Here is a 7,828-nt window from a genome sequence, read left to right on the forward strand (position 1 = left end):
TGAAGCATTGGGTTAAATTTAAAGATAGATCAAAAAAAGAAAATCTTTGGATTTTTTTTTTCTTTCTTTCCTGTTTTTTGTTCATCTTGTTTCTTGATTTGAAGTTTCAAAAAAATTGCTACTCGTTTGAAAATCTAGAGAAGCCATGTATCCGGCTAAAGGAGAAGAAAAAAATAATGCTGGAAAATGTGGGTACTATTAGTTTACTCTCGGGAGCTTGCTGTGTTACTTAAGATAAATAAGTGAAATCTGAATTCTTACCATTTTCTTCTGGGCAAATGTGGGCTACGGCATAAAGGAGTGAATTAGAGGAAAAGAGGAGGGGGAGGGGGAGGAGGGGAGCGGGAAGAGGGGAAGGGGGAGGGGGAGGAGGGGGAGAGAGAGTAAGAAAAGTTGGCAGAGGTTCCAAAATTGTAATTTGTACAATATTGTATTTCAGAGATGTCATCGTCCTTGGAAAGCCACGTGGGACCAAAGGGGTTGCCTAAAGGGCAGGAAGAGTTCATTGTGCACCTTGGACCCAGCTAAGCCTTAAGGAAGTAAGGTTTCCTCTTTGATCTGTTTCATTTCTCTCTGCTCTAACACAGCTGAGGTAATTAGGTGGGGTCTGGAGGAATTTCTCCCTTGAAAGAAAAAAAAAAATGGAAGTCCAGGAGAGCTTGGAGCAATCTCTCTGGAATCTAGGCCTCCTGCTAAGGGAAATCTTGAGTTACCCAGGATGTCTCGCCCACCTATTGAGGGTAGGAGGCCAGGAGTGGATTTGTGCCTAAAGCTCAAACTGTGTATGTTTGCCTGGAGTATTGTATACACTGGAAACCCAGAGCACAGGGTGGCCTCGGAAGTGGGGTACACTCTGTCAGTTACAAGGCAGGCTCCCTAACCAATCCAGGTGAAGGTCAACTGCAGGGGGGGCGTCCCCTGAGACAATCCCTTAGGTGGATTGTAAACTGACCAATAATCCTTATCCACTTAAGTGGATATCAGACTAGTCATTTTAAGAGACTCACAAACCCAGGAGCAGAGAGACCACTTAAGAGAAACTCATTACGCCGTACTCACCCAGTGGGTTCTGGGCCTGAGCCATGTCTTTAACAGGCGACTGTCCTGTCTGCCAATCTGCGTGGTCCTCTTCCTTAAATGTGGCTCTTCTGTCTTCCAGGAATTCCGGTAGCAACTATTACCAGCGTAGACAAATTTTTTGTTCCAGTGGAGAAACACTAAGGAACTCCTTCACCCAGTGATCTGGAGTGTAAGTTCCTACACAGAACAGACACACAAAGCCAAAATAGGGCACGTCCGTCCCGAGGCCACACATACCCAGAACAGACACACAAAGCCAAAATAGGGCACGTCCATCCCGAGGCCGTGACAGAGACATTGAATGCTGAAAAACAACCGCAAGCTATAAGTCAGAGAATCACGAACCCTTGGGAGCGCTTTAAACGCTGCTCTAACTTTAGAGAAGTTAAGCGATTATTTTGGAATTGGGAGGGTTTACCTAAACATCTGGGTTTCCAACTTCTAATTAAAAATCCGAAGATGGGGGCAATGCATTGACACGTCGCCTTTCAACAGCGATAGCCTGGGTGGAGAAGCAGCTGCCCCCACGAGATGGGGCGTGAGCTTTCTAGGACACCGGAAATGTCATCGCTCCATTCGCCTCCCTCACACTGGGGCTGAGTAACAGTACCAATTGTTATCAGACCTGCACAGCCAGGTGTTGTTTTGCTTTGTTTTTTTTTTTTAGCATTGGAAATATTTCTCTGCTGCTGGTATCTGTACCAATAGCGGAACACCAAATACCATGCCATGCCAATGCAACTGTATCAAGAGAAATAGGAGGCTGTGTTTCTTCAGGGAAACAAAAACTATTTCTGCATTTTTAATAGGCAAACCCTCAGCTTGCTTCACTCATGTTTCTGTCTGATCCCTGTAGGCGTCCAAGTTTTTTCGAATCCTGGGGCGAGGTGTGTCATAGGTTGTATTTTATCCTTAAATGCCCAGAGCGCCTTGGACTGACCACCATGCGATAAGTTGTCTGAGTGGTGTAGAATGTCATCAGAGGCAGGGGCAGGCCTTACCCAGTACTCAGGGACTTTGAAAGGGTTTTGGGTTTCTTCATGTTACTCTTCGTCTCTTTTAGCCCAAATTACAGAAACGCACATTACGTTTTAATGGATTTAGGGCTTACAAGTCCAAATAACACAGGCTTCAAACAGTGAAGTCTTTGACTCATTCTTCGGAAGTAAATTTAAATTTTGTTGAGTTAACAACTTTCTATTTCTGCCCTTAGCATTTGCATGGGGCACTAGACTTAAGAGGTAAGAAGATGGATTAACAACACAGGGCCTTCTATTTCCACATCAGCAAAGATTTGAGGTTAGTTGCTGTTCTGGGAGCCAGTGTGGTCAAATGACTTCCTTTCTCTAAAATTTTTCTAAAAACCTCCCCAAAGTGTGGGATGAGATGCTATTTCAGTTGTTAAGATAGGATTTTTTAAAAATAAAAATAGCAGTTATTCTCTTGTCTTGACATCATCCAAAAGTTTTAAATATATTTTTTCACAATGGTGGAATGACGATAGTACGTTAGCTATCATTTTGTACCCTGAAGTAGAAATATATCCCATGCAATCTTCTCCATTATATATCAGAAAAGAGTTTTCAAGTAAGATTTATGCTGACTCCACCCACCGGACAGTTAGACTTGGATATCTGCTTTCTAATTGCTTAGAATTGTAGCGAGTTAGCATATTAACCAGGAGTTGACAATACAGTTTTACAGTAGAGGATGTGTGACCTGCAAGGTGAGTTTTCATTTCCTGAAGGAGGTGGGGTCTGCATGTAAATGTGAGGCTGGTTGGGTGTAGTGCTTCTGGCACTCTTTATTCTCAAACAGTGCAATTTGCATTATTGCTTTTCATCTCGGAAATGCATATACTTGCAAAGAGCTCTGGTTATGTGGTGAATTGTATGTACAGTGCATCTTTTCTCTCATGGCCATCAGCCAGACCAGTAGAGTGAACACTGTCCCGTTTTTCCTGAAGGCTCCATGGAGCTTCCATCCCCATCCACCTGGGCATGCTTTCCTACCTCCTTTGTAACTTGCCTGTGCTCTCATTTTCTTTTCTTTTTTTTTTTTTTTGATTTGAATAGTTTTTGTTTTTTTTTAATATTTTTTTTCTTTTTATGTCTCAAATTAATTTCTCATTCAAAAATTTATACACATATTGTTTTGTGACATAGGTTACAATCCCCACAATGTGACCATCCTTTCCCCCTTTTCACCCCAGGTTCCCTGTGTCCATTCGACCAGTTCCTGTCCTTTTCTGCCTTCTCATCCTGCTTTTGAACAGGAGCCGCCCATTTGGTCTAGTATATCTGATCAAACTAAGAAGCACACTCCTCACGTTATTATTTTTTGTTTTATAGTCCTGTCTAATCTTGGTCTGAAGCGTAGCCTTCGGGAATGGTTTCAGTTCTGGGTTAACACAATGTCTGGGGGCCATAGTTTTGGGGGTTCCTCCAGTCTCTCTTAGTCTATTAAGTCTGGTCTTTTTATATGAATTTGAATTCTGTTTTACGTTTTTTTCTCCTGCCCTGCCTAGGACCCTCTGCTCTGTTCCCTATCAGAGTGGTGATTGGTGGTAGCCGGGCACCATCTAGTTCTCCTAATTTTAGGCTGGTGGAGTCTCTGGTTCATTTGGTCCTTTAGTCCTTTGGGCTAGTATTTTCCTTGTGTCTTTGGTTTTCTTCATTCTCCTTTGCTCCAAGTAGGATGGTACCAATAGATGTGTCTTAGATGGCCACTCACAAGCTTTTAAGAACCCACCGGTGAATAGTTTGGAAGCCTAATTGCTGATACAGGCATAAACAGTAGGGCTATAAAACCAAAAAGCGAAGCCCCTTGTGGTTGAGTCACTTCTGACTCATGGTGACCCTGTGTGTGAGGAGTAAAACTGTCCCATAGGGTTTTCTTGGCTGAAATCTGTATAGAAGCAGATTGCCAGGCCTTCCTTCCATAGCACTTGCTGGGTGGGTTTGAACTGCCCTCCTTTTAGGTCAGTAGTAGTGCAAACTCTTTGCACCACCTAGGGACCTCGGTAGTGCTATAAAAACAAGAAAAACCAAACCCAGTATGGTTGAGTCGATTCCGACTCATAGCGACCCTATAGGACAGAGTAGAACTGCCCCACAGAGTTTCCAAGGAGCGCCTGGCAGACTCCAGCTGCTGACCCTGTGGTTAGCAGTTGTAGCACTTAACCACTACACCACCAGCGTTTCCCGTAGTGCTATAGGTGTGACAAAAGTACCAAGAGAGAATTATACTGCATACTGAAACCCAGGTTTATACAAAAGCCCAGCACCAGTAGGAATTTGATCCATTAGGAATTTGGTGCAAGACTGCTAAGTCAGGAAGTAAGGTCATGCAGCCCATGTACAGCACTCAGCTACTGAGAGAATTGGGACTGGAGCACAGCTCACACTTTGCTCACCGTGTCTTTTGTCCTGGAATGGTTGCTTCCATTGGGCGGAAGAGAAGCCTTTTTTCTTTGCATAAAGGTGCTTCTGATGTCTGGTCACATCTTGGGAAGGACTGCATATGCCCAGAGGTCCCACTTTAAAAAAAAAATTCTTCTCCCCAGAAAGAACTCCTCTTTCTAATTTCACAAACGTACCCTATAGGGTAACAAACAAAAACCAAACCAGTTGCCATCAAGTTGATTCTGACTCATGGCGACCCCATATGTGTCAGAGTAGAACTGTGCTCCACAGGGTTTTTAATGGCTGATCGCTCAGAAAGTAGATGGCCAGGTCTTTCTTCCATGGCATCTCTAGGTGGACTCCAACTGCAGATCATTCAGTTAGCAGCCGGACGCTTTAACCGTTTGCTTATCCAGGGACTCTTCTAGAGAGTAGAGTGGCCCTAATTGTTGGAATTCCTTAAACATCATCTAGGACAACATAAGACACTACCTAGGAGAATGTGGCTAACAGTGATGTGAAAATGCACACACCTGGCAGAAAAAGCAAGTCTGAAAACAGGATTGCTTCAGGAAACGTTTAGAAAAACCTAGTGACTTGAAAACACAGACTGTTTGGAACATGTCTCCATAGCGACTGGGCTCACAGGGAGCACTGAGTCAGTGACCTTTTCTATGCTGTGCTTTGGAACCCCTTCTGCCTCGTCTTTGCCCTTCCTTGTCCCCTCACCTCTGTCAGCCCTCCAGCTCCCATAATAAGGGATAGCTGTAATTGGGGCAGTTTCCTGGAGAAATCACCCAGCATTATATTCTGAAGGATAAAAGGATTGCAGGTTGGGTCCTGTGAATTAAGCACTCTCTGCTACTAATAGGTAATTTTAAAAGTAAGTGCGGCTGTTTATGACTGAAATTGTTGCACAAAACATCCTCTGATAAATGCGAAAAGGAAATGAAAAAATGCTTGCCTCTGCCTATCTAATTTTTGGTTCTCCAGTGTCAGTCAAAGTCCTGGAGTTCAGAACCAGGGTTTGCCTCTGCCTTAGAAAGTGTGTGTGTGTCCTGTGTGTCCTTGTGTGGGCCTGTGACTCAGCTTTCATATGTTGGTGGTGTTGTTGCTGCTGGGTCGGTTCCAACTCATAGCGACCCTGTGTACGACAGAAGGAAACACTGCCCCATCCTGTGTCATCCTCACAATCGTTGTCATACTTGAGCCTATTGTTGCGGCCACTGCGTCAATCCATCTTGCTGAGGGTCTTCCTCTTTTTTGCTGACCCTCTACTTTACCAAGTATGATGTCCTCCTTTAGGGACTGGACCCTCCTGATAACATGTCCAAAGTAAGTGAGATGGTCTCACCATTAGTGCTTCTAAGGAGCATTCTGGTTTTACTTCTTCCTAGACAGATTTGTTCATTCTTTTGGCAGTCCATGGTATATTCACTATTCTTCGCCAGCACCATAATTCAAAGACATCAGTTCTCCTTTCATGTACATACCCTTAATGGCTGGAAATTTTCTGTATGAGCCAAATGTATCTGCAGGGTGCTCTAGAAACTAGAATTAGGCGGGAAGGGATTACAGAAGGTTGGAAATGAAAGCAGGCCTGGGCTTTCTGGGGACACTCACCCAGCTTCTGGTTATCTGTGCCAGATGCTAGTGAGGGCTGTTTGCCCTTCCTGTGTGCTTCCTGGAGTACAAAAATACAGCCAAAAATCAAGGGAAGTTTTCTTCCGAATTGTACAAGTGCTTCTTTGAGGGCTGTTGTAATAGTTAAAGCAATCCAAATCCTAAGACTGGGCTGGGAGCAGAAAAGTGCTTCCCTGGAACAGTGTGTTCAGAAATGTGTTTTTAATTCTAAGACTGACCACCTGCATCTTTTTAGGCTGTCCTGGGGAGGCTGAGCAGGAAGTGGTGGGTTTGGGAGGAAGAAGGCTGGGAGAAGACGACAGGAAAGACACAGACTTCGTAGTATCGCTATATTTATAACCTGAAGAAAGACAGGGACTAAAGATTGACAGGAATTTTTGTCTGTGTGTATGTGTGTGTCCACGTGCCATGAGAAGCCAGGTGTGAATGTGGTGGGGGTTTCAAGGCAGGCAATTGAAAACATAGCTGGTTGTAAAGAATATTTGAGGCCAAATGGGGAAATTTGAATATGGATTGGGAATGCTTCTTAAGTATGTTAAAAGTGATAATTATTTTGAAAATGGTGGAGGAATCTCTTTTTTAAAGAAGAATATTGTTTTTTTTTTCTTTTTAATTTAGGGATATTTAGGAGTAGAATGTCCTGATAATTGTAATCTTCTTTAAAATACTTGACCATAAAAATAGTAATTGAAATAGAAGTCAGGATAGAAAAGAAGGCGTTTCATAAAATAAGTGTTAAGCATTATAATGTGGGTAACTGTAACATCATTAAATTGTATAACAATATACAGAAATATACACCATAATGAAATGTTAACATTTTTAGTAAAATAAATTGTATTTCGAACAGAAGAAATTACAGTAAGAAACAGAGAGCTGGTAAAGTGGTTGCCAGAATAAAAGATATTTAAGGAGAGAGTTGGTGTCTGCATATCTTTGCAGTCTCTACTTGCACAAGGTGTACTCAAAAAATGGCGAATGCCCACAAACAAATGGGTGAAGCTGCGAAATTCTTGCTCCAAATTCCAACCTCTTTGTCCTCTTTAACCACATCTAAGAGGATCTTTCCTACGTCATTTTCCATCCTCTTTCATTATGTCGCCTGTCGGTGAAGTTTCTAAGCTGAACCCAAAGGGAAAATCTTCCTGGTGGTGTTGTATGGTAGAAATGCAGGCCAGGATTCCATGGTCGCCAACACTGGCCGGTGAGGGATCTTCTCTGTTTCTTCTCCTTATGCACGTCTGGAAAGCATATACCATGCCTGAATGATGCAGCTTGCTAATAATAGTTGTTGTAAACCTCTTATTTTGATTAAATTCAGTGTGTAATGCTTTTCACTTGAAGAAAAATAAATAGGATAAAGGCCTGGCTTTGACTATCTCTAGCATTCAGCCACACTGCAAATAGTTTAGTCTTTTTGGTATCCAATCGTTCTTTCCACAAATATTTACTGAGCACATAGTAAGTGTACAAGCCCTCTACCAGGTTTTAGAGGAAAAATAGGAGTAGTAGCAGACATGGCTATTGCTCTCATGGGACATAAAGTCTGTTATGTGATTTTGCTGCCAAAATCAAGATATAATTTGTAACATTTATTTCTCACCCTTCACCTCACCACCATGTTTTTGGTTAAGTAGGACCTCATATTTTTTAAAAATTGGAAATGTTTCTACTGATGTCAATTCTTTTTCCCACCCCAG

General features: G+C 42.7%; 1 protein-coding gene across 18 annotated transcripts in view; it reads left to right on the top strand.

Moving 5' to 3' along the window:
* P2RY1 (purinergic receptor P2Y1) overlaps window positions 1-7,828 on the top strand; it is a 339,516-nt gene that overhangs the window by 104,935 nt on the left and 226,753 nt on the right. For 16 of the 18 annotated variants that reach the window (XR_002787253.2, XR_002787258.2, XR_002787252.2 and 13 more), the window contains one exon: window positions 440-539. The gene's annotated coding sequence lies outside the window, so the exon portion shown is untranslated. Of the gene's footprint in view, window positions 1-439; window positions 540-1,159; window positions 3,136-7,828 lie in introns of those variants that run through there. The other 2 variants (XR_010319163.1, XR_002787257.2) reach the window with 2 other exon arrangements.

This window comes from Loxodonta africana, chromosome 23 (genome assembly GCF_030014295.1).
Source record: "Loxodonta africana isolate mLoxAfr1 chromosome 23, mLoxAfr1.hap2, whole genome shotgun sequence".
Lineage (NCBI taxonomy): Eukaryota > Metazoa > Chordata > Mammalia > Proboscidea > Elephantidae > Loxodonta > Loxodonta africana.